The following is a 27419-nucleotide window of genomic DNA, read 5'->3' as shown; positions in this document are numbered from 1 at the left end:
GTCCCGCGTTCTCATTGGTTTAGGCTCTGTTGTTATGAATCGTCATCACTGTCCCGCGTTCTCATTGGTTTAGGCTCTGTTGTTATGAATCGTCATCACTGTCCTGCGTTCTCATTGGTTTAGGCTGTGTTGTTATGAATCGTCATCACTGTCCTGCATTCTCATTGGTTTAAGCTCTGTTGTTATGTATCGTCATCACTGTCCCGCGTTCTCATTGGTTTAGGCTGTGTTGTTATGAATCGTCATCACTGTCCTGCGTTCTCATTGGTTTAGGCTGTGTTGTTATGTATCGTTATCACTGTCCTGCATTCTCATTGGTTTACGCTCTGTTGTTATGTATCGTCATCACTGTCCTGCGTTCTCATTGGTTTAGGCTATGTTGTTATGAATCGTCATCACTGTCCCGCGTTCTCATTGGTTTAGGCTCTGTTGTTATGGATTGTCATAACTGTCCCGCGTTCTCATTGGTTTAGGCTATGTTGTTATGAATCGTCATCACTGTCCCGCGTTCTCATTGGTTTAGGCTGTGTTGTTATGAATCGTCATCACTGTCCTGCGTTCTCATTGGTTTAGGCTGTGTTGTTATGAATCGTCATCACTGTCCCGCGTTCTCATTGGTTTAGGCTCTGTTGTTATGAATCGTCATCACTGTCCCGCGCTCTCATTGGTTTAGGCTCTGTTGTTATGAATCGTCATCACTGTCCTGCGTTCTCATTGGTTTAGGCTGTGTTGTTATGTATCGTCATCACTGTCCTGCGTTCTCATTGGTTTAGGCTGTGTTGTTATGTATCGTCATCACTGTCCTGCATTCTCATTGGTTTACGCTCTGTTGTTATGTATCGTCATCACTGTCCCGCGTTCTCATTGGTTTAGGCTCTGTTGTTATGAATCGTCATCACTGTCCCGCGTTCTCATTGGTTTAGGCTCTGTTGTTATGAATCGTCATCACTGTCCTGCGTTCTCATTGGTTTAGGCTGTGTTGTTATGAATCGTCATCACTGTCCTGCATTCTCATTGGTTTAGGCTGTGTTGTTATGTATCGTCATCACTGTCCTGCATTCTCATTGGTTTACGCTCTGTTGTTATGTATCGTCATCACTGTCCTGCATTCTCATTGGTTTACGCTCTGTTGTTATGGATTGTCATCACTGTCCTGCGTTCTCATTGGTTTAGGCTCTGTTGTTATGTTTTGTCAAAACTGTCCTGCGTTCTAATTGGTTTAAGCTCTGTTGTTATGTATCGCCATCGCTGTCCCACGTTCTCATTGGTTTAGGCTGTGTTGTTATGAATCGTCATCACTGTCCTGCGTTCTCATTGGTTTAGGCTATGTTGTTATGAATCGTCATCACTGTCCTGCGTTCTCATTGGTTTAGGCTATGTTGTTATGAATCGTCATCACTGTCCTGCGTTCTCATTGGTTTAGGCTGTGTTGTTATGAATCGTCATCACTGTCCCGCGTTCTCATTGGTTTAGGCTCTGTTGTTATGAATCGTCATCACTGTCCCGCGTTCTCATTGGTTTAGGCTCTGTTGTTATGAATCGTCATCACTGTCCTGCGTTCTCATTGGTTTAGGCTGTGTTGTTATGAATCGTCATCACTGTCCCGCGTTCTCATTGGTTTAGGCTATGTTGTTATGAATCGTCATCACTGTCCCGCGTTCTCATTGGTTTAGGCTCTGTTGTTATGAATCGTCATCACTGTCCTGCGTTCTCATTGGTTTAGGCTCTGTTGTTATGTATCGTCATCACTGTCCTGCGTTCTCATTGGTTTAGGCTGTGTTGTTATGAATCGTCATCACTGTCCCGCGTTCTCATTGGTTTAGGCTATGTTGTTATGAATCGTCATCACTGTCCTGCGTTCTCATTGGTTTAGGCTGTGTTGTTATGAATCGTCATCACTGTCCCGCGTTCTCATTGGTTTAGGCTCTGTTGTTATGAATCGTCATCACTGTCCTGCGTTCTCATTGGTTTAGGCTGTGTTGTTATGAATCGTCATCACTGTCCTGCGTTCTCATTGGTTTAGGCTCTGTTGTTATGAATCGTCATCACTGTCCCGCGTTCTCATTGGTTTAGGCTGTGTTGTTATGGATCGTCAAAACTGTCCCGCGTTCTCATTGGTTTAGGCTCTGTTGTTATGGATCGTCAAAACTGTCCCGCGTTCTCATTGGTTTAGGCTGTGTTGTTATGTATCGTCATCACTGTCCTGCGTTCTCATTGGTTTAGGCTCTGTTGTTATGGATCGTCAAAACTGTCCCGCGTTCTCATTGGTTTAGGCTGTGTTGTTATAAATCGTCATCACTGTCCTGCGTTCTCATTGGTTTACCCCCTGTTGTTATGGATTGTCATAACTGTCCCGCGTTCTCATTAGTTTATGCTCTGTTGTTATGAATCGTCATCACTGTCCCGCGTTCTCATTGGTTTAGGCTCTGTTGTTATGTATCGTCATCACTGTCCTGCGTTCTCATTGGTTTAGGCTGTGTTGTTATGAATCGTCATCACTGTCCTGCATTCTCATTGGTTTAGGCTCTGTTGTTATGAATCGTCATCACTGTCCCGCGTTCTCATTGGTTTAGGCTCTGTTGTTATGTTTCATCAAAACTGTTCCGCATTCTCATTGGTTTAGGCTGTGTTGTTATGTATCGTCATCACTGTCCTGCGTTCTCATTGGTTTAGGCTCTGTTGTTATGGATCGTCAAAACTGTCCCGCGTTCTCATTGGTTTAGGCTCTGTTGTTATGTTTCATCAAAACTGTTCCGCATTCTCATTGGTTTACGCTCTGTTGTTATGGATTGTCATCACTGTCCTGCATTCTCATTGGTTTAGGCTGTGTTGTTATGTATCGTCATCACTGTCCTGCGTTCTCATTGGTTTAGGCTCTGTTGTTATGGATCGTCATCACTGCCCTGCGTTCTCATTGGTTTACGCTCTGTTGTTATGGATTGTCATCACTGTCCTGCATTCTCATTGGTTTAGGCTGTGTTGTTATGTATCGTCATCACTGTCCTGCGTTCTCATTGGTTTAGGCTCTGTTGTTATGGATCGTCATCACTGCCCTGCGTTCTCATTGGTTTACGCTCTGTTGTTATGGATTGTCATCACTGTCCTGCATTCTCATTGGTTTAGGCTGTGTTGTTATGTATCGTCATCACTGTCCTGCGTTCTCATTGGTTTAGGCTCTGTTGTTATGAATCGTCATCACTGCCCTGCGTTCTCATTGGTTTAGGCTGTGTTGTTATGTATCGTCATCACTGTCCTGCGTTCTCATTGGTTTAGGCTCTGTTGTTATGGATCGTCAAAACTGTCCTGCGTTCTAATTGGTTTAAGCTATGTTGTTATGTATCGCCATCGCTGTCCCGCGTTCTCATTAGTTTAGGCTGTGTTGTTATGAATCGTCATCACTGTCCTGCGTTCTCATTGGTTTAGGCTGTGTTGTTATGAATCGTCATCACTGTCCTGCGTTCTCATTGGTTTAGGCTCTGTTGTTATGAATCGTCAAAACTGTCCTGCGTTCTAATTGGTTTAAGCTATGTTGTTATGTATCGTCATCACTGTCCCGCGTTCTCATTGGTTTAGGCTGTGTTGTTATGAATCGTCATCACTGTCCTGCGTTCTCATTGGTTTAGGCTGTGTTGTTATGAATCGTCATCACTGTCCCGCGTTCTCATTGGTTTAGGCTCTGTTGTTATGAATCGTCATCACTGTCCCGCGTTCTCATTGGTTTAGGCTGTGTTGTTATGGATCGTCAAAACTGTCCCGCGTTCTCATTGGTTTAGGCTGTGTTGTTATGTATCGTCATCACTGTCCTGCGTTCTCATTGGTTTAGGCTCTGTTGTTATGGATCGTCAAAACTATCCCGCGTTCTCATTGGTTTAGGCTCTGTTGTTATGAATCGTCATCACTGTCCCGCGTTCTCATTGGTTTAGGCTGTGTTGTTATGGATCGTCAAAACTGTCCCGCGTTCTCATTGGTTTAGGCTGTGTTGTTATGTATCGTCATCACTGTCCTGCGTTCTCATTGGTTTAGGCTCTGTTGTTATGGATCGTCAAAACTATCCCGCGTTCTCATTGGTTTAGGCTCTGTTGTTATAAATCGTCATCACTGTCCTGCGTTCTCATTGGTTTACCCCCTGTTGTTATGGATTGTCATAACTGTCCCGCGTTCTCATTAGTTTATGCTCTGTTGTTATGAATTGTCATCACTGTCCTGTGTTCTCATTGGTTTAGGCTGTGTTGTTATGAATCGTCATCACTGTCCTGCGTTCTCATTGGTTTAGGCTCTGTTGTTATGAATCGTCATCACTGTCCCGCGTTCTCATTGGTTTAGGCTCTGTTGTTATGAATCGTCATCACTGTCCCGCGTTCTCATTGGTTTAGGCTCTGTTGTTATGAATCGTCATCACTGTCCTGTGTTCTCATTGGTTTAGGCTGTGTTGTTATGAATCGTCATCACTGTCCCGCGTTCTCATTGGTTTAGGCTCTGTTGTTATGAATCGTCATCACTGTCCCGCGTTCTCATTGGTTTAGGCTCTGTTGTTATGAATCGTCATCACTGTCCCGCGTTCTCATTGGTTTAGGCTGTGTTGTTATGAATCGTCATCACTGTCCTGCGTTCTCATTGGTTTAGGCTGTGTTGTTATGAATCGTCATCACTGTCCCGCGTTCTCATTGGTTTAGGCTCTGTTGTTATGAATCGTCATCACTGTCCCGCGTTCTCATTGGTTTAGGCTCTGTTGTTATGTTTCATCAAAACTGTTCCGCATTCTCATTGGTTTAGGCTGTGTTGTTATGTATCGTCATCACTGTCCTGCGTTCTCATTGGTTTAGGCTCTGTTGTTATGGATCGTCAAAACTGTCCCGCGTTCTCATTGGTTTAGGCTCTGTTGTTATGTTTCATCAAAACTGTTCCGCATTCTCATTGGTTTAGGCTGTGTTGTTATGTATCGTCATCACTGTCCCGCGTTCTCATTGGTTTAGGCTCTGTTGTTATGAATCGTCATCACTGTCCCGCGTTCTCATTAGTTTATGCTCTGTTGTTATGTATCGTCATCACTGTCCCGCGTTCTCATTGGTTTAGGCTCTGTTGTTATGAATCGTCATCACTGTCCCGCGTTCTCATTAGTCAGTCCCTCCAGTTTTTCGCGATTCCGCGATCGCTGAATACAACGCAAAATCAACAAATTGTTGCATTTTTTTGCGATCCTGCATAATTCCTAATTTAACCGCAAAATAATCACAAAAATTAATAATCACAAAACATTAAATTATAATCACCCGTTTGAAATATATCTAGTTTAATTAAGTTTCAATGCATTTTTACGTGGATACAGATGTTGCGGGAAAAGGGGAAACTCCTTTTCCTCGATTTACTGAAGCCTGTAATGTAAAACGCATTTAAACCACAATCGCCATCCCGGCGCAACAGGGCCACACCCGCACACCGGGCGGCACGTCACCATGGTTACAGATGGCAAAGAGATGCATTTTTCCTTCCTTTCCAAGTACAGGGATGCAAACAGCGCGCTTTTCGGCGCCTCCCGCTTTTTTCACGTCAGTTTGGGTGACAAATTCATCTGAAGCCTATTTCATAGCTTAATGTGAGGGACAGAAGTTTATTTACATCATTAAAGTTTACGAAAACTCGTTTTCCCTCCTCTGCGGCTGTCAATCATTCTCCATTCAGTAGGAACAGCGCGCGCGCCTCGTCCGGTTGCAGCAGCATACATGCACGGTAAAACTCTCTCCAATATGATATTCACATTATAATGCTTGATCTGTAGAGAAAAGGCTGTGGATTTGCATAAAATGACTTTATTTTGTTGGAGTTTGTTGCTGTTTTTAAACGACTCGCTACCGTGTGCCTGTTAGATCACACACATCACAAGGACTAATCGGCATCAAACGCACAATAACTGGAATTTAAAACTGTGAAGAAACAAATGATCAATAAACTGTTGGACAGATAGACACTAGGATTTGTGCGCTCGACATTTCTTCGCTTTGTGCCGTTAACTTTTAAATGCGCACTTGTGCAGGACAGCACACTGTGACTCCATGTTGCTTTGAGCACATCATTCTGCACCCGCGATGCGCATACGCGCTTTGCACGCTCTGTTTTGAAGCATTTCATATTTTCATGGTTTTGCGCACTGAAATATTATTAAAAGCCTATATTTTTGTATACCTAGCCTGCACAATACATTTAAAATAAGCATAATTTGATTGTATGTTATTTCTGTGTAGTGTAGTGTAGTAGGCTATATAAATATACACACTTCTGAATTCTTGACATTCATATATAAATATAAAATTGTGAAATGTATGATTGCCTGACTGAATTTCAGTATATTTTCCTGCTTTTTTGTCCTTCACCAATCACATGCCTGATTACTACACCTGCTCTAATAATATTTAATATAGGCTGTTTCAAAAGTTTTTCATTTGATGAGAATTTCATTAGAATTTTTGTTTGTGATTTGTGTCATGTATGACTATTGTGCATCTGACATAATACTATTATGGTAAATGTGATGTCCTAATTATAAAATATAAAAATCGCAAATTTTTTCACAAATTTCTGGAAATTACCACCACAAAATCAGTCATTTTGATCGCAAAAATCACACAAAAAAATCGCGAAATCCTGGAGGGACTGATTAGTTTATGCTCTGTTGTTATGAATCGTCATCACTGTTCCGCATTCTCATTGGTTTAGGCTCTGTTGTTATGAATCGTCATCACTGTCCCGCGTTCTCATTGGTTTAGGCTCTGTTGTTATGTATCGTCATCACTGTCCCGCGTTCTCATTGGTTTAGGCTCTGTTGTTATGAATCGTCATCACTGTCCCGCGTTCTCATTGGTTTAGGCTCTGTTGTTATGTATCGTCATCACTGTCCCGCGTTCTCATTAGTTTATGCTCTGTTGTTATGTATCGTCATCACTGTTCTGCATTCTCATTGGTTTAGGCTCTGTTGTTATGAATCGTCATCACTGTCCTGCATTCTCATTGGTTTAGGCTCTGTTGTTATGTATCGTCATCACTGTCCTGCATTCTCATTGGTTTAGGCTCTGTTGTTATGAATCGTCATCACTGTCCTGCATTCTCATTGGTTTAGGCTCTGTTGTTATGTATCGTCATCACTGTCCCGCGTTCTCATTGGTTTAGGCTCTGTTGTTATGAATCGTCATCACTGTCCCGCGTTCTCATTGGTTTAGGCTCTGTTGTTATGTATCGTCATCGCTGTCCCACGTTCTCATTGGTTTAGGCTGTGTTGTTATGAATCGTCATCACTGTCCCGCGTTCTCATTGGTTTAGGCTCTGTTGTTATGTATCGTCATCACTGTTCCGCATTCTCATTGGTTTAGGCTCTGTTGTTATGAATCGTCATCACTGTCCTGCATTCTCATTGGTTTAGGCTCTGTTGTTATGTATCGTCATCACTGTCCCGCGTTCTCATTAGTTTATGCTCTGTTGTTATGAATTGTCATCACTGTCCTGTGTTCTCATTGGTTTAGGCTGTGTTGTTATGAATCGTCATCACTGTCCTGCATTCTCATTGGTTTAGGCTCTGTTGTTATGTATCGTCATCACTGTCCCGCGTTCTCATTGGTTTAGGCTTTGTTGTTATGTATCGTCATCACTGTCCTGCATTCTCATTGGTTTAGGCTCTGTTGTTATGAATCGTCATCACTGTCCCGCGTTCTCATTAGTTTATGCTCTGTTGTTATGTATCGTCATCACTGTCCCGCGTTCTCATTGGTTTAGGCTCTGTTGTTATGAATCGTCATCACTGTCCTGCATTCTCATTGGTTTAGGCTCTGTTGTTATGTATCGTCATCACTGTCCTGCATTCTCATTGGTTTAGGCTCTGTTGTTATGTATCGTCATCACTGTCCCGCGTTCTCATTGGTTTAGGCTCTGTTGTTATGAATCGTCATCACTGTCCCGCGTTCTCATTGGTTTAGGCTCTGTTGTTATGTATCGTCATCACTGTCCCGCGTTCTCATTAGTTTATGCTCTGTTGTTATGTATCGTCATCACTGTCCTGCATTCTCATTGGTTTAGGCTCTGTTGTTATGAATCGTCATAACTGTCCTGCATTCTCATTGGTTTAGGCTCTGTTGTTATGTATCGTCATCACTGTCCCGCGTTCTCATTGGTTTAGGCTCTGTTGTTATGTATCGTCATCACTGTTCTGCATTCTCATTGGTTTAGGCTCTGTTGTTATGAATCGTCATCACTGTCCTGCATTCTCATTGGTTTAGGCTCTGTTGTTATGTATCGTCATCACTGTCCTGCATTCTCATTGGTTTAGGCTCTGTTGTTATGAATCGTCATCACTGTCCTGCATTCTCATTGGTTTAGGCTCTGTTGTTATGTATCGTCATCACTGTCCCGCGTTCTCATTGGTTTAGGCTCTGTTGTTATGTATCGTCATCACTGTCCCGCGTTCTCATTGGTTTAGGCTTTGTTGTTATGTATCGTCATCACTGTCCTGCATTCTCATTGGTTTAGGCTCTGTTGTTATGAATCGTCATCACTGTCCCGCGTTCTCATTAGTTTATGCTCTGTTGTTATGTATCGTCATCACTGTCCCGCGTTCTCATTGGTTTAGGCTCTGTTGTTATGAATCGTCATCACTGTCCTGCATTCTCATTGGTTTAGGCTCTGTTGTTATGTATCGTCATCACTGTCCCGCGTTCTCATTGGTTTAGGCTCTGTTGTTATGTATCGTCATCACTGTCCCGCGTTCTCATTGGTTTAGGCTTTGTTGTTATGTATCGTCATCACTGTCCTGCATTCTCATTGGTTTAGGCTCTGTTGTTATGAATCGTCATCACTGTCCCGCGTTCTCATTGGTTTAAGCTGTGTTGTTATGTATCGTCATCACTGTCCCGCGTTCTCATTGGTTTAAGCTGTGTTGTTATGTATCGTCATCACTGTCCTGCATTCTCATTGGTTTAGGCTCTGTTGTTATGTATCGTCATCACTGTCCCGCGTTCTCATTGGTTTAGGCTTTGTTGTTATGTATCGTCATCACTGTCCTGCATTCTCATTGGTTTAGGCTCTGTTGTTATGAATCGTCATCACTGTCCCGCGTTCTCATTAGTTTATGCTCTGTTGTTATGTATCGTCATCACTGTCCCGCGTTCTCATTGGTTTAGGCTCTGTTGTTATGAATCGTCATCACTGTCCTGCATTCTCATTGGTTTAGGCTCTGTTGTTATGTATCGTCATCACTGTCCTGCATTCTCATTGGTTTAGGCTCTGTTGTTATGTATCGTCATCACTGTCCCGCGTTCTCATTGGTTTAGGCTCTGTTGTTATGAATCGTCATCACTGTCCCGCGTTCTCATTGGTTTAGGCTCTGTTGTTATGTATCGTCATCACTGTCCCGCGTTCTCATTAGTTTATGCTCTGTTGTTATGTATCGTCATCACTGTTCTGCATTCTCATTGGTTTAGGCTCTGTTGTTATGAATCGTCATCACTGTCCTGCATTCTCATTGGTTTAGGCTCTGTTGTTATGTATCGTCATCACTGTCCTGCATTCTCATTGGTTTAGGCTCTGTTGTTATGAATCGTCATCACTGTCCTGCATTCTCATTGGTTTAGGCTCTGTTGTTATGTATCGTCATCACTGTCCCGCGTTCTCATTGGTTTAGGCTCTGTTGTTATGTATCGTCATCACTGTCCCGCGTTCTCATTGGTTTAGGCTCTGTTGTTATGAATCGTCATCACTGTCCTGCATTCTCATTGGTTTAAGCTCTGTTGTTATGTTTCATCAAAACTGTTCCGCGTTCTCATTGGTTTAGGCTCTGTTGTTATGAATCGTCATCACTGTCCTGCGTTCTCATTGGTTTAGGCTGTGTTGTTATGAATCGTCATCACTGTCCTGCGTTCTCATTGGTTTAGGCTCTGTTGTTATGTTTTGTCAAAACTGTCCTGCGTTCTAATTGGTTTAAGCTCTGTTGTTATGTATCGTCATCACTGTCCTGCATTCTCATTGGTTTAGGCTCTGTTGTTATGTATCGTCATCACTGTCCTGCGTTCTCATTGGTTTAGGCTATGTTGTTATGTATCGTCATCACTGTCCTGCGTTCTCATTGGTTTAGGCTCTGTTGTTATGAATCGTCATCACTGTCCTGCATTCTCATTGGTTTAGGCTCTGTTGTTATGTATCGTCATCACTGTCCTGCATTCTCATTGGTTTAGGCTATGTTGTTATGTATCGTCATCACTGTCCCGCGTTCTCATTGGTTTAGGCTCTGTTGTTATGAATCGTCATCACTGTTCTGCATTCTCATTGGTTTAGGCTCTGTTGTTATGTATCGTCATCACTGTCCTGCGTTCTCATTGGTTTAGGCTCTGTTGTTATGTTTTGTCAAAACTGTCCTGCGTTCTCATTGGTTTAGGCTCTGTTGTTATGAATCGTCATCACTGTCCTGCATTCTCATTGGTTTAGGCTCTGTTGTTATGTATCGTCATCACTGTCCTGCATTCTCATTGGTTTAGGCTATGTTGTTATGTATCGTCATCACTGTCCCGCGTTCTCATTGGTTTAGGCTCTGTTGTTATGAATCGTCATCACTGTTCTGCATTCTCATTGGTTTAGGCTCTGTTGTTATGAATCGTCATCACTGTCCCACGTTCTCATTAGTTTAGGCTCTGTTGTTATGTATCGTCATCACTGTCCCGCGTTCTCATTGGTTTAAGCTGTGTTGTTATGTATCGTCATCACTGTCCTGCGTTCTCATTGGTTTAGGCTCTGTTGTTATGTATCGTCATCACTGTCCCGCGTTCTCATTGGTTTAAGCTGTGTTGTTATGAATCGTCATCACTGTCCTGCATTCTCATTGGTTTAGGCTCTGTTGTTATGAATCGTCATCACTGTCCTGCATTCTCATTGGTTTAGGCTCTGTTGTTATGAATCGTCATCACTGTCCCGCGTTCTCATTAGTTTATGCTCTGTTGTTATGTATCGTCATCACTGTTCCGCATTCTCATTGGTTTAGGCTCTGTTGTTATGAATCGTCATCACTGTCCTGCATTCTCATTGGTTTAGGCTCTGTTGTTATGTATCGTCATCACTGTCCCGCGTTCTCATTAGTTTATGCTCTGTTGTTATGAATTGTCATCACTGTCCTGTGTTCTCATTGGTTTAGGCTGTGTTGTTATGAATCGTCATCACTGTCCTGCATTCTCATTGGTTTAGGCTCTGTTGTTATGTATCGTCATCACTGTCCCGCGTTCTCATTGGTTTAGGCTTTGTTGTTATGTATCGTCATCACTGTCCTGCATTCTCATTGGTTTATGCTCTGTTGTTATGGATTGTCATAACTGTCCCGCGTTCTCATTGGTTTAGGCTCTGTTGTTATGTATCGTCATCACTGTCCCGCGTTCTCATTGGTTTAGGCTCTGTTGTTATGAATCGTCATCACTGTCCTGCATTCTCATTGGTTTAGGCTCTGTTGTTATGTATCGTCATCACTGTCCTGCATTCTCATTGGTTTAGGCTCTGTTGTTATGTATCGTCATCACTGTCCCGCGTTCTCATTGGTTTAGGCTCTGTTGTTATGAATCGTCATCACTGTCCTGCATTCTCATTGGTTTAAGCTCTGTTGTTATGTATCGCCATCGCTGTCCCACGTTCTCATTGGTTTAGGCTCTGTTGTTATGAATCGTCATCACTGTCCTGCATTCTCATTGGTTTAAGCTCTGTTGTTATGTATCGTTATCACTGTCCTGCATTCTCATTGGTTTAAGCTCTGTTGTTATGTTTCATCAAAACTGTTCCGCATTCTCATTGGTTTAGGCTGTGTTGTTATGAATCGTCATCACTGTCCCGCGTTCTCATTGGTTTAGGCTCTGTTGTTATGAATCGTCATCACTGTCCCACGTTCTCATTAGTTTATGCTCTGTTGTTATGTATCGTCATCACTGTCCCGCGTTCTCATTGGTTTAAGCTGTGTTGTTATGTATCGTCATCACTGTCCTGCGTTCTCATTGGTTTAGGCTCTGTTGTTATGTATCGTCATCACTGTCCCGCGTTCTCATTGGTTTAAGCTGTGTTGTTATGTATCGTCATCACTGTCCCGCGTTCTCATTGGTTTAAGCTGTGTTGTTATGTATCGTCATCACTGTCCTGCGTTCTCATTGGTTTAGGCTGTGTTGTTATGAATCGTCATCACTGTCCCGCGTTCTCATTGGTTTAGGCTCTGTTGTTATGAATCGTCATCACTGTCCCACGTTCTCATTAGTTTATGCTCTGTTGTTATGTATCGTCATCACTGTCCCGCGTTCTCATTGGTTTAAGCTGTGTTGTTATGTATCGTCATCACTGTCCTGCGTTCTCATTGGTTTAGGCTCTGTTGTTATGTATCGTCATCACTGTCCCGCGTTCTCATTGGTTTAAGCTGTGTTGTTATGAATCGTCATCACTGTCCTGCGTTCTCATTGGTTTAGGCTCTGTTGTTATGTATCGTCATCACTGTCCCGCGTTCTCATTGGTTTAAGCTGTGTTGTTATGTATCGTCATCACTGTCCTGCGTTCTCATTGGTTTAGGCTCTGTTGTTATGTATCGTCATCACTGTCCCGCGTTCTCATTGGTTTAAGCTGTGTTGTTATGAATCGTCATCACTGTCCTGCATTCTCATTGGTTTAGGCTCTGTTGTTATGTATCGTCATCACTGTCCTGCGTTCTCATTGGTTTAGGCTGTGTTGTTATGAATTGTCATCACTGTCCTGTGTTCTCATTGGTTTAGGCTGTGTTGTTATGAATCGTCATCACTGTCCCGCGTTCTCATTGGTTTAGGCTCTGTTGTTATGTATCGTCATCACTGTCCTGCATTCTCATTGGTTTAAGCTCTGTTGTTATGTATCGTCATCACTGTCCTGCGTTCTCATTGGTTTAGGCTGTGTTGTTATGAATTGTCATCACTGTCCTGTGTTCTCATTGGTTTAGGCTGTGTTGTTATGAATCGTCATCACTGTCCCGCGTTCTCATTAGTTTAGGCTCTGTTGTTATGTATCGTCATCACTGTCCTGCATTCTCATTGGTTTAAGCTCTGTTGTTATGTATCGTCATCACTGTCCTGCGTTCTCATTGGTTTAGGCTGTGTTGTTATGAATTGTCATCACTGTCCTGTGTTCTCATTGGTTTAGGCTGTGTTGTTATGAATCGTCATCACTGTCCCGCGTTCTCATTGGTTTAGGCTCTGTTGTTATGTTTCATCAAAACTGTTCCGCATTCTCATTGGTTTAGGCTCTGTTGTTATGAATCATCATCACTGTCCTGCGTTCTCATTATTTTATGCTCTGTTGTTATGTATCGTCATCACTGTCCCACATTCTCATTAGTTTAGGCTCTGTTGTTATGTATCGTCATCACTGTCCTGCGTTCTCATTGGTTTAGGCTCTGTTGTTATGTATCGTCATCACTGTCCCGTGTTCTCATTGGTTTAGGCTCTGTTGTTATGTATCGTCATCACTGTCCTGCGTTCTCATTAGTTTAGGCTCTGTTGTTATGTATCGTCATCACTGTCCTGCTTTCTCATTGGTTTAGGCTCTGTTGTTATGGATCGTCATCATCGACAAGGAGTTGTGTAGCTCTGAAAGGAAGGGCCTGATCCTCCTAATGTTGTACAAGGTAAATCTACATGACCGGGCAGTTCTAGCAATGTGGTCTGTAATACTGTAATTTTCCAGATGTGCTGGATTTAGAGTGGGTTTCTCTTTTAGTAAAGAGAGAGAATGGGAGAAGGAAGTTTGTGTGAGGTGGACCTTGTCACCACAGACCCAAATCTTCTCAGCTGTTGCTACTGTCATATGCTGCACTGTCTCTTCATGTGGCACATTATGTTTGGCACATTGTATGGGTCACTGTATCATAACAGGGTAATACAATGTGTAATCAAGTGATGACTGATTAACAGTAATGTAAATGCTAAATGTCCTAATACTTGTTGATACTACAACAATGCAAAGCATATGCTCTTAACCTTGCAGTTTTTCACATATCATGTAAGACTCAATTTCTCTATTTCTTTGCACAAAACTCTCCAGAAAGTGTCATTAAATGGTTTATTTTTCAAATAAAATTCCAGAGGGGGGCATACCCCCGGACCCCCCTAAGGAGATCCCCCCCACATAATAAATCCCAATTTAACCCCTGCTGATAATGGTCAGATAAGTATGATTTAAATCATGCTAATGCAATTCCACTAATGCCAACATCATTTTCAGAGTCTATTTAAAAGAATGTTGTGGTCGATAGTGTCAAATGCAGCACTAAGATCGAGTAACACTAATAGAGAGATACAACCATGATCGGATGATAAGAGCAAATCATTTATAATGGTTTATTGTTTAATTTTTTTTTACCATTTATTATGGTACGGTCTAAATCCTGACTGAAAATCCTCGCAGATATCATTTCTTTCTAAAAAGGAACACAGTTGTGGAGATACTGCCTTTTCTAGTATCTTTGACAGAAAAGGTAGATTTGAGATCAGCCTGTAATTGACTAATTCTGTACGATCAAGTTGCGTTTTTTTAACAAGGGGTTTAATCATAGCCAGCTTAAAGGTTTTTAGTACGTATCCTAGTGAGAAAGATGAATTAATGATATTAAGAAGAATTAACATTCTGACTCATTCTGCTAGCACAGCACACACACACACACACACACACACACACACACACACACATATATATCAGTAATATAAAAGGTAAAAGATAATATAATAGTTAAATACAACTTTGCACTTTTTAGTATTTCGAGTTTCAACTTCATGGTTTCAAGTCAAGTCAAGTCATCTTCATTTATATAACGCTTTTAACAATGTAGATTGTTTCAAAGCAGCTTTACAGAGATATTACAATATTTTCACAATTACTAATGTCTATCCTCTGAAAACTTGCTTTAACTTTTTCTTTCAGTGAACATGTAGATTGATTTGCTGAGCATTGTATTAACCTTCTCTTAACCTTTACTCCAAAACACACTGACACTGCCTGTTGATATTGTTTTAAAATCACATCTTACCTGGAGTCTCTGTTCCTGATATGGTAAGAAGTCTGAGGCTGTAGTTCTAGTTAAGTTCTGCTACTGAGGAAATGTCTCATGAAAAAGTGTGTTGTCAGAAAAAAGTGTTCTCAGAAATGTTAAGAAAGGTTGGAGGGGAGGTGGCCCAGTGGTCATTGCCCCTTTGACCTTGAAATGCTTTCTGGCAGTATACAATCATTTTTGGCAGTATACTGTGTTTGTGTGGCTATAGTGCCAGGGCTGAATTTTTGTCCCAGTCCGCCCCTGCATATAGGCCTACAATATACATTATATTCTGTATCAGATTATGTTATCTTATATCCCACCTGGATTTAATACATATGCAAATATAGCAGACAATATAATCAGGGCATGGAGGCGCCGGCGCGATCACTTGCATTGCACGTGAACTGAAGCTCGTCTCATAAATGAACCAAAACTCAGCGTATAGGCTAGATGCCTCACAGACATGAGAAATATATCATTTGTGCCAATGAGGCCACAACTCGTGTGATGTGTAGTCTGGTAAACAGATTCACATACTGATCAATGATATAAAATATACAAGTATGTGATCATAATTAAAGTAATTGAGAAGAATATTTTAGGTGTTCTGTTTAAAATATATATAATTTATATTATAGGGATGTGTAGTGTTAAATCATTTAAATAATGCTTCCTCAATAATCATTTCCCTTTTTATGCATCGGATGAGGTTTTAAAAAAAAATTATACTGCACGACATTCGAAGCTTCTAACGTCATCAATCACATGGTAGTGTCATTTCGATACAAGCATCGGTACAGTGTGTGATACAATAGTGCTACAAGGCTTAAAGGCAGGGTAGGTAGGTTTTTTCTAAAAAACTTTATCAAATCAGGCATTAGGGGGGCCGTCCAATTTTACTTATTGTAATAATTAATAAAAGGTTGCCAAATTGAGTAAAATTTTTGTTCTTTCTTCCTTAAAGAATATTTAATTTTTTCCAATTGTAAATATTGCATTACGTCTCTAAGAAGGTTTTGGTGAGTAGGAGGAATTTTATTTTTCCAGTTTAGTAAAATTAGACGTCTGGCTAGCAACATCACAAAACACAATACATTAATTTACATTTATTCATTTAGCTGACGCTTTTATCCAAAGCGACTTACAATTGCTATACATGTCAGAGGTCGCACGCCTCTGGAGCAACTAGGGGTTAAGTGTCTTGCTCAGGGACACATTGGTGTCTCACAGTGGATTCGAACCCGGGTCTCTCACACCAAAGGCTTGTGTCTTATCCACTGCGCCATCACCACACCACCAATTTGTGAGCTGTTCAAATGTATATCTGTAGGTACAACACCAAATAGTGACATTACTGGATCTGCTGGGAGTCTAACATTAAAAATTGCTGACAAAGTCTCAATTATTTTAGACCAATAGAGGGTGATGTGGGGACAGTCCCAAAATGTATGTGACAATGAAGCAGGGGCATAGCCACAACGTTCACAAGAGGCGTCCATTCCCGGAAACATCCTGGATAGTCTTTGTTTGGAAAGGTGTAATCGGTGCAGGATTTTAAACTGCAGCAGACCGTGTCTGATACAAACTGAAGAGGAGTGGACCCGCTCTTGAGCTTCGATCCATTGGTCGTCTGTGATGTTTATTCCCAAGTCTTCACTCCAAGCATCCTTTATATGATCAAGTGTAGTTGTACTATCTAGCTGTGAAAGGTAATTATATATTCTAGAAATAGAACCTTTTTTAAGTGGGTTGTTCAATAATACATTGTTCATAGGACATACTTCAGGCTGATTGGGAAAAGAGGGAAATGTTGCTTTAGTAAAGTTGCGCATTTGCAAGTATTTAAAAAAGTCTTTGTTATCAATATTAAATTTATGTATTAATTGTTCAAATGTTGGAAATATTTTATCAATGAAGAGGTCTTTAATTGTGTGCACTCCTTTAAGGTCCCATTGTTGAAATGTTTGACCTGAAAACAGCTTATGTGCTTGATTACCAATTATTGGTGTAAGGACTGAACATTGATTCCAATGAAAATGTCTTCTAATCTGAGACCAAATTTTTAGTGAGTGGGACACAACAGGATTCTGAGCCTTAAATTTAGAAAGATCAGAGGTGTAATGTATTAATGATTTCAATGTATTAGGAGAAAAAGCTTGATTTTCCATCTGTTCCCAATCAGGTTTGTGAGATCCATTCCAAAATGACATACATCGAATATTACAGGACCAATAATAGAGCCGGAAGCTGGGCAATCCCATTCCTCCTATGGGTTTGGGTCTTTGTAAAAAGGATTTTTTAATTCTTGGTATCTTTTTATTCCAAATAAAGGACGCAATTAAAGAATCTATTTTGGTAAAAAATTTCTTATTAATCAAAATTGGAACACACTGAAATAAAAATAAATATTTCGGTAAAACATTCATTCTTATAATATTAATTCGGCCAGCGAGAGAGATCGGGAGATTAGACCACCTCTCGATCTGTTGCTCCGTTTGTTTATATAGGTTTACAAAGTTTTTGCTGAAGAGGCCAGATATTTCCTGTGTGATATTTATTCCGAGATATTTAAAACAGTCTGAAACAGCAAAGGGAAAAGGGGAGAGTGTATGTACTTGATCTTTTGCCCTAGAGCTGATCGGAAACAATATGCTTTTTGACAGGTTAATTTTATATCCTGATACTTTACCGAAGTCCGATAGCATGGTCATAATTTTTGGTAGAGACAGAGATGGATCTGAAATATATAGAAGCAGATCGTCTGCATATAAGGACACCTTATGCTCCTTATCTCCTCTTACAATCCCCTTATAATCCCCCGTAGAGCGCAGCAAAATAGCAAGAGGTTCTATGACCAGCGCGAACAACAAGGGAGATAAAGGGCAGCCTTGTTGTGTTGGACGGTGAAGAGGAAAAGAGCAAGAATCCATATTATTTGTGTGAACACATGCTTTAGGTTGAGCATAAAGTAGTTGTATTAAAGAAATGTAGTAGGGGCCAAATCCAAACCTCGACAGGGCCGAGAAGAGAAAATCCCACTCGACCCTGTCGAAGGCCTTCTCGGCATCTAGTGAGACCAATATTTCGGACACCTCTTTATTTGGATTTTGAGTGTAGATAATGTTGAACAGTCGCCTGATGTTGAAAAACAACTGCCTGTCTTTAACAAATCCAGTTTGGTCTGGTGACACAACGGTCGGAAGGACCTTTTCCAAACGTATGGCTAAGATCTTTGCCAAAATTTTATTATCCACATTCAAAAGGCTTATGGGTCTATATGAACCTGGTTCTAGAGGGTCTTTGCCAGATTTATGGATTAAAGAGATGCATGCATCGTATAACGTTGGAGGTAGAGAACCTGTAGTCAATGCTTCATTATAGACACTCAAAAGAAGTGTTGAAATTTGATCTATAAAAGCCTTGTAGAATTCAACACTGTAACCATCAGGTCCAGGGCACTTAGAGTTTTGCATACACTGTATAGCTTGTTTTATTTCTAAGTTTGAAATAGGTTGTTCTAATAATTTTTTGTTTTCTAAATTTATAGTAGGTATCTGAAGTTTATCAAAAAATTGTTCTATTAAGTTTGAATCATTTTTGGATTCTGAAGAGTACAATTTAAAATAAAAATTCTTGAATGTGTCATTTATTATTTTAGGATCGGTTGTTGTCTGACCGGAATCTGTCCGTATCTCTGTTATTAACCTTGACGCTGCTTCTTCTTTAATTTGCTGGGCTAATAATTTACCTGTTTTTTCCCCATATTCATAATTTTTGTGTCTTAATTGTGTCAAGAATTTAGTCGTTTCTGCAGTGTATAATAAATTGAGTTCGGTCTGCAATGACTGCTTTCTTTTATAAAGTTCTGGTGTGGGGGAGTTAGCATAAACTCTGTCAATTTCCTTAAGTTCTTGGGTCAATTTCAACTCCTTGTCCCTTCGCTGCTTATTTTTCAAGCTATTCAGGCAAATAATCTGGCCCCTCATGTATGCTTTAAATGTTTCCCACAAGGTGGATCTTTTAATCTCTGGATCATCATTTGTATGCAAAAATATATCAATTTGTTTTTGCAGTTCTTCTATTACTTTATCATCCAATAAAAGAGCATTATTAAACCGCCATTTTTTGGTTGTCAGATCATGTCCCATCTCTATGTGGAATGATACTGGACTATGATCAGATAACACAATTGCTTCGTAGTCACAGTATTTGATGTTTGTTAAATATGCATAATCAATTAAAAAGAAATCTATTCTAGAAAACGAATGATGAACCGGAGAGAAATAAGAATATTTCCTTGTGTTGGGAGATAAAACTCTAAATGGATCAAATAATTTATAGGTATTCATGAGCGCATGAATGGCTTTAGCAGACTTTGACATGTTGGATGGTTTTTGTGATGACCTATCAATTATTGGGTCTAACACCAAATTAAAATCCCCTCCAATAATCAATTTATGAGAATCCATATTAGGTAATGCTGTAAAGAAAGAGGTAATAAAAGCCTCATCATCAATATTGGGGGCATATACACTAGTTAGAGTAACTGGTTTATTGTACAATTTTCCTGTAACAATAATATATCGTCCTCGAGGATCAGATATTATTTTTGATGCTAAGAAGGTAATTCCCAGATAGCAACATTGTTTCGGCCCGGATCCGGCCCACATCTGGCACTTGTGGAATACGGATCTGGCCCACATGCAGCGTGGAATGACGGCCCTTGTGTGGCCCACTCCTGTTTGCCAGATCTGGGCCACAAGCAGGCCATAGCAATGCCACATGTCAGCCAAGAGCAAAGAAATAAACCAGAACTGGACCTTATCTGAGACACAAAGTCTGTGTATATTAAATATGGAGTCATCTCAGCCTTAATAAGCCTGTTAACAAGCAGAATCACTGAAGGAAAGAAGAGAACAGAAAAAGAGACGAGCAGAAACACAAGAACTACAACTGACTTCAGACACAGCCTCAGATGAAATCAACTGAAGAGAAAAGAAGACATTAAATCTGTGAAGATCTCAGCAGAGGAGGATTAAACAACTCCACAAACAGCATTACCAGCTTCACTTATTACTAACCAGACTGACTTTATTTCTGTCAGACGTTGTTACGAATTAATTGAAATCCCTACTCAAAGAGCATTAAAATCATTCATAACAATTAACAGGGATCTAATCAACAGACTCCCTGGAGTCCCCGCTCTCACTCCCAAGGCTTCAAAACACCAAAAACACTCTTTAAAGTGAAAAAGTGAATTTATTAAACAAATGTAAATAAGGAGCAACATAAGCTTCAGGAGGGGGAAAAGCCAAAACAAATAACAAAACAAAGCTAACTAATTTTAAAGATACTAACCTAGAATTAAGATAACAAAAGAAAAGTACAAAAACTTCCCTCCCTAACTATCGTAACCAAGAGAAAACAAATAATAAATCAAAAGGCACCCACCTCCCTACCATGCTCCAAGTAGATAAGGATAAGGACTTAACAAATCCCAACTTAACAAAAGGTAGTGGTTTACATCAAATCAATCATTTAACAATCACTATGGGCACCAGACTATACAAACACCACATCTGTCTGTCTGTCCGTCAAGGAAGCCATGAGAGCGGGGAGCCGTAGATCCCTGGTTCAGAAGACTTAAATACAGCACCAATCACTCCAGTCTCCAATCAGGTCACTCGTTAGCAGCTCCACCTGTGAGTCATTATAGTGAGAGTAGCAAGAGAGAGGAAGAGAGAGAACATGCCAGAGAAAACCAGCCCACCAATACACATCTTCCCCATGAACACCACACAGTAAATGCACTTCCACGTAACAGACGTCTACAGAAGTTTTTATTGAGAATTAAAAGGGGTTTAATTCTAATGTGTTTCATTTGAAGTCACCATAACAGTGAATAGTGTTTCCATTAGTTGGGCTCTTAACTCTTAGTATAACTTATGTCTTTTTTGGCGGCTGTGACAGTGTGTTTGTCAAACACATTTGCAGCAGCAAAGAAATCTAAAGTGAAGTGAGATCAGGTGATGATGGTTACCTGTTGATGATTTTATATTCATCATGAAATAATCTTTTTCACTGATGTTTTTGGAATCTAACAATTGCGTTGATCCATTAATACTTTCACATTACAAATCCTGTGTTACTGCAGCATGAGATCTAGGAATATTATAACAATCAGTTTAAAGCTTTTAACAAACATGAGATCAAAATATTAGCTTATGCTGACACGCACAGACATCAACAATCAGCGTATGAATCTCAACAATGGTGACAATCACAAATATGTAGATAGATTAATTCAGAACATCACTGAAAAGCTACCAATTCACAACAAAAACAACAGCAAAAAATAAAAGCAAATACTTAGAATCAAACAAAATTATAGGACAATTCAGCAGCATCATTTATTAATGTTGCAATGCATGCTGGGAATTTTGTACTATGCTGGTACCCAGCATGCATTGCAGCAAAGTACTTTTGATTGTCACCATTGTTGAGATTCATACGCTGATTGTTGATGTCTGTGTGTGTCATATTAAACTGACTTTTTGTGCTCATGTTTGTAAAAGTCTTCTAACTTATTGTTATTATATTGCTGGATCTTATTCTGCAGTAACACAGGGTTTGTGATGTGGCAATATTAATGGATCAACACAATTGTTAGATTCCAAAAACATCAGTGAAAAAGGTTATTTCATGATGAATATAAAATCATCAACAGGTAACCATCATCACCTGATCTGATCTCATTTCACTTTAGCTTTCTTTGCTGCTGCAAATGTGTTTGACAAACACACTGTCACAGCAGCCAAAAAAGACATAAGTTATACTAAGAGTTAAGAGCCCAACTAATGGAAACACTAATCACTCTTATGGTGACTTCAAATGAAACAGAGTTAAACCTCTGTTAATTCTCAATAAAAACTTCTGTAGACGTCTGACAGAAATAAAGTCAGTCTGGTTAGTAATAAGTGAAGCTGGTAATGCTGTTTGTGGAGTTGTTTAATCCTCCTCTGCTGAGATCTTCACAGATTTAATGTCTTCTTTTCTCTTCAGTTGATTTCATCTAAGACTGTGTCTGAAGTCAGTTGTAGTTCTTGTGTTTCTGCTCGTCTCTTTTTCTGTTCTCTTCTTTCCTTCAGTGATTCTGCTTGTTAACAGGCTTATTAAGGCTGAGATGACTCCATATTTAATATACACAGACTTTGTGGCTCAGATAAGGTCCAGTTCTGGTTTATTTCTTTGCTCTTGGCTGACATGTGGCATTGCTATGGCCTGCTTCTGGCCCAGATCTGGCAAACAGGAGTGGGCCACACAAGGGCCGTCATTCCACGCTGCATGTGGGCCAGATCCGTATTCCACAAGTGCCAGATGTGGGCCGGATCCGGGCCGAAACAATGTTGCTATCTGGGTTGTCTTTCTAATAATTATAGCTGCGCCTCTGTTTTTTACTGGGAATTTAGAATGAAATATCTGTCCAATCCATTTAGTTTGTAACCGTTTATGATCCTGATCTCTCAAGTGTGTTTCTTGTAAAAACCCGATATCCATCTCTAATTTTTTAAGGTGGGTCAATACATTTCCTCATTTAATAGGTCCATTGAGTCCTTTACAATTCCAGGAAATAATTTTGACCAAGTTTTTGTGACTAAATGAGTCTAAAATATAGTTTTTAGCCATAACTGTTTAGTTGGAAAAAAAAAAAAAATTAGATTGCTCAGTTTTGTTTTTTTGGACGGTCTCCAATAAAAAATCAAAGTTATATTCAATTGTAGTGCAGGTAAAAACACAGAATAAACCAAAGTCCCTAAATACAACAAACCCTGCTCCCTCCCTGAACTCCCCTGAACTAGCTGCTCCGTCAGAACTACAGAGGAAGCGCATATTCCCAAAAGAAAAGTTATTTATACACGCAGAGAGGTGTGTGAACATTTGACTTACCACTAAGCTCCTAAAAAAAGAAAGAAAATTAAACCAAATTCGTTTTCCAGACCTTCTTAACCATATTTTGGCCAGTACCTATGTCTAATGTAACCCAGAGTTCCCCATAAATAAAAATAACCGTAATTATATTCTATAGTAAAGAGATGTAAGAACAAATACATAAAAATAAAATAAATAAATGGTAAAAGGATTCACATTCTTTGGGTACCTGGTTGAGAGTCCGTTACTCAGTTCGTGTAGGCCATAGCATTACCACACACAAGTGTTCAAATTAGTGTTCTTACGTTCAACGCTCATGATGATTTATTGCTGTCAATAAACCTCTCCACTGCCCGTGGGTCGGTGAAAGACATTTTGGAACCATCGGCTGTAATCTCCAGCTTGGCAGGGAAAAGCATTCTGTACTGGATTCCAGCGTCACGTAGTTTGGCTTTCACTTGATTAAAGGCTGCTCGTTGTCGTCCTACCTCTGGGCTCATATCAGGGAAGATATGAACCTGTACTCCCTCGAAGGACAGCTTGCCTTTGGACCGGGACAACGACATGATCTTTTCTTTATCCGAGTAGTAGTGAAGGCGGGCGATTATGGGTCGGGGCTGTTCACCATTATGTGGTTTTGGGGCAAGGCTTCTGTGGGCACGATCAACAAGAATGGGGCCGTCAAAGTTTTCTTCACCAAGCACTTTAGACAGAAACTTGGCCACAAACACGGTTGGTGTGTTGTTTTCGGATCCCTCTGGGATGGTTAGTATCCTGATGTTTTGGCGGCGGCTCCTGTTCTCCAAATCGACGCATTTTTCCTGAAGTTTCTTATGATCAGCAGCAAGAGATTGGCAAGAATTCTCTAGAGCCGTGAGCCTGTCAGAAGTGTCGCTGAGGGACTGCTCCATGCTCGTCTGCGTATTAGCTGCTTCTGCTTGCATTGAAAACAGTCTCTCGACTTTTTCCGTTAGATCGTCACGAATAGTTTTCATGTCCGCTTTGGTTGTCTCCCGCAAGGATGAGATCTCGTCGCGTATTTCTTTGCCAAGGCCTTCTATTTCTGTTTTAAGAAATGTTCGCATGGTGTCTCCGTACGAGTTGAATTCTGATCTCAGTTCGGCACGCAGACTGCCTAGTGAGATTGGGCCTTCTTCTGTTAGCCCCGCGGCTCCACTGGCTTTAGCGCCTTCACTTTTTTCTGCGGTGGCGGCGTGAGACTCGACCTCCAGAGTCGTCTGCGTGTATTGTCTGCCCTTCCTTTGAGACATTTTAATATCGCGAACGTTGTGACTCTGTTTGTTTGAAACTAATTGGTCTGGAAAATAAAATTTAATACAATTTACACGGAGCTGGTCTCTTGCTCTGTTCACGCCATGCGACCGGAAGCGGAAGTCATTAGATGTCTTTTTAGCCCATATTACTCCTGAACAGTAATGTCAGTAGACATTACTGAAATTAAAGCACTGGGTACTGTGTATATAATTTGTATATTTGTTTTATTGTGTAGGCTACTTTTTTTTTGTTTGACCATGTGTTTGTACTTTTGTTGTCCTATGTCTTCTGTATATAAAACACAAAAGCCTGCACCCTTCTGCATAACATACATGTTTTATTTGTTTTGTTAAAGCATTACTTTTTTTTTTGCTATGGATATTTATTTAACATTTCAAAATATAAAGCAATATTAATTATGTTCTAAATTATTATTTTTTCCTTTAATATAACAAAAAGAACCGATAAGAATACAGTTAAAGAACCGGATCGATAAGGAGTATCGGTAAGAGTAGTAATACCGTTAAAACCTTAACGAGACCCATCCCTATTATATTTTCTATTAAATGTAAAAGGGGTTCTGGCAGTTTTTGTTTTGTTTTTGTTGTTGATATTTTATGTTCAGATGGGGTGTAATCATTCATGCTGTGTACTGTACTTGCCTCATACTTTCTCCTATTAGGTTATTCACCAACAAAAAGTTAGATGATTAATATCACTATATAATGCTGTAATATCTACTTTGCTGGGTTTAATAATTTGCTGGGTTTCATTTTGTTCCTCTATTCTGTAGCAAATTCTGAAAAGGCATTTGTAAGCTATAATTAATGCTGTGTACTGTATCTTAAAGCCCCCCATAAAATGGTGTTTCATGTATTCAGAGTTGTTTACAGTGTTAAAGAGATGGATTCTCATGCTAAACATGGCCAAAGTTTAAAAAAAATATTTTGGACGAATAACGGAAAATTTCTGTGCCGAAAATCTTACTTCCGGGTTGGTACAAGTTTCAGCTGTTTTTTATTCGATCGTGGATCTAATGACGTAGACGAGAGTGGAACTCCTTATATGAGCATTTCTTTTGGAAAGGCGCGCCCGCGCACACGTCGACCAGAGGAGAGCGAGGCCGCACACATCAACACGCTTCAACAGGAAATCATCGGCAGTGCTGCATTGCATAGGTTTTATAAACAAGGCCCAGTTCGACGGCGGATTTGCAGATCGTCTAATGCAGAGTTCTCAAACCGGTTCCACGGAGGGCCTAGTGTATGCAGGTTTTTGGTCTTTCCCTTCAATTAGTGCCCAATTAAGACCTAGACTACCAGGTGAGGGGAGATCTGAGGTCGACAAACGCGCCGGCGCGTTTTGCTGGATTTTCTCCACATTGTAGCACTATAAACTTAAATTACGCCGTCATTTATGATCATACAGAAAAAAGAAATATAAAAAAAGAATCTGTGATATTTCTCCTTTTGTATGTGTCCACTTACAATCAAATCAAAACATTGTGCTTTTGTAAAATAAAGAAAATAAACAGGGTGTGCGTTCTGCCTCTCCGTCGCGGTGAACTTTTTTTTCTTGAGCACGTCTATAAACTGAAACAAAACTCAGCGAATACTTGTCACACATTTATGAGCCATATACCTTTATAAACATTTAAGTGTGTACTTTTAAATTATCAGATTCAAACTGAAAACAAATATTCTCTGTTTAAGTAATTTGTATAAAACCAACAAGATGTCCAGCTTCTCAAACGCTTGCTCATTACAGTTAATTTGGCCACGCCCACTCGCGCAAAAGATATTCACATGCAAATCTCCACATGGAACGCGAACTCGCTCATTACCTCAACAACAAAACACTTCACTTCACTTTTCGTCAGTTTGAAAGACGTGCCTGAGCTTACATTGGATTTAGGCTACCTCAGAAGAAGAAGAACGCGATTTGAAGACAAGAAAGATGTAAGGTAAGAAATTCTTACATATTAGTTTGTTATTGTTGCATAAATGTCACGTTGCAGTTGAACTGTTGCTAGATATATGGGGAATATTATAATATTTAAACCCGTGTTTTCTGTTACTGTGTTTGTGGATATCTGCTCAAACGTAGATATGTATATGGTAACCATAATGTTTTATATTTGAGCGCGATCGCGTTTGAATGTATCATATTTTGGATCGCGATCGCGTTTGAATGTATCATATTTTGCAGCGCGATCGCGTTTGAATGTATCATATTTTGCAGCGTGATCGCGTTTGAATGTACTGTATCATATTTTGGATGAAAGCAAAACGCACCAAACGGCTTCATGTTTTTATTATTATCTCATTTCATATCATCATAACGGATGGAAACATTTGAAGTAACATGATAATCAATATATTTTTCTCTAGCTTAGTTGTTACTGAAATCTTTTGGAAGATTTATACTGCTATAGGTTATTTATTGTTATTATTATTTTATCCGGCACTGCGCATATACCTTATGCCTACAAGGCACAACAAACCTGGTGTTCATTATATATTGTTGGAAACATTTGTGTGTGTGTGTGTGTGTGTATTCTGTGAATTTTAAAAAGGAATTTTAAAAAGCAATTTTAACCAGAAAAATCTATTTATATTTATTTCCAAAATCGTGCAGGCCTTTCTCTTGATATCAGTATGTTCACTTTTTTTTTTTCAGGGCCCAGATGCCACTGAGGACTTCAACATTCACATGAGTCTCTGTACGTGAACATGGTAAAGTGAAAATCTTGGAAATGAAAGGTATGTATAATGTTTTTAGGAATGGCACAAAGGTCTCTGTCTTTGAAGTGCTTTTTTGGCATTTGTTGTGTATCTTTGGATTATGTTGTGTTGTAAATAAATCCAAACAATTTAAAAGCCATTCTTTTTTAAATCTCCTCATTTACAGTATTGTGCAAGGTTGCTCAGAATGACAGGGCCTGATAGCTCCTAATAGGGCCGTTAGGGGAGGGTCTTTGTCTTTCTCAGGTGTGAAAAGCTTACATATTAATGACCTCCGCATAAAGCTTTTTCACACAAAACACGTCGTAAAATTTTTAAATCAATATATTGTCTTATCTGAATGAGCAGTCAGGGTGATTTTCACATAGTTTTGCAGCAAATATTCTAGGCTACGTCATACAATTTTCAAAAGTCTTGTGAAG

General features: G+C 40.0%; 1 protein-coding gene across 2 annotated transcripts in view; it reads right to left on the bottom strand.

The window, feature by feature from the left end:
• Window positions 1-15168, bottom strand: part of LOC307169465 (stonustoxin subunit beta-like) — a 47783-nt gene extending 32615 nt beyond the window's left edge. Inside the window, exon 1 of one of the 2 annotated variants that reach the window (XM_079890126.1) lies at window positions 15044-15168. The gene's annotated coding sequence lies outside the window, so the exon portion shown is untranslated. The remainder of the gene's footprint in view (window positions 1-15043) is intronic. The other variant, XM_079890127.1, reaches the window with a different exon arrangement.
• Between the last annotated feature and the right edge of the window lie 12251 nt (window positions 15169-27419).

The sequence above is a fragment of the Squalius cephalus genome (assembly GCF_949319135.1).
Source record: "Squalius cephalus genome assembly, chromosome: 1".
Classification (NCBI taxonomy): Eukaryota; Metazoa; Chordata; class Actinopteri; order Cypriniformes; family Leuciscidae; genus Squalius; species Squalius cephalus.
Note: the sequence above shows the minus strand (reverse complement) of the source record. Positions and strands in the feature narration are given on the sequence as shown.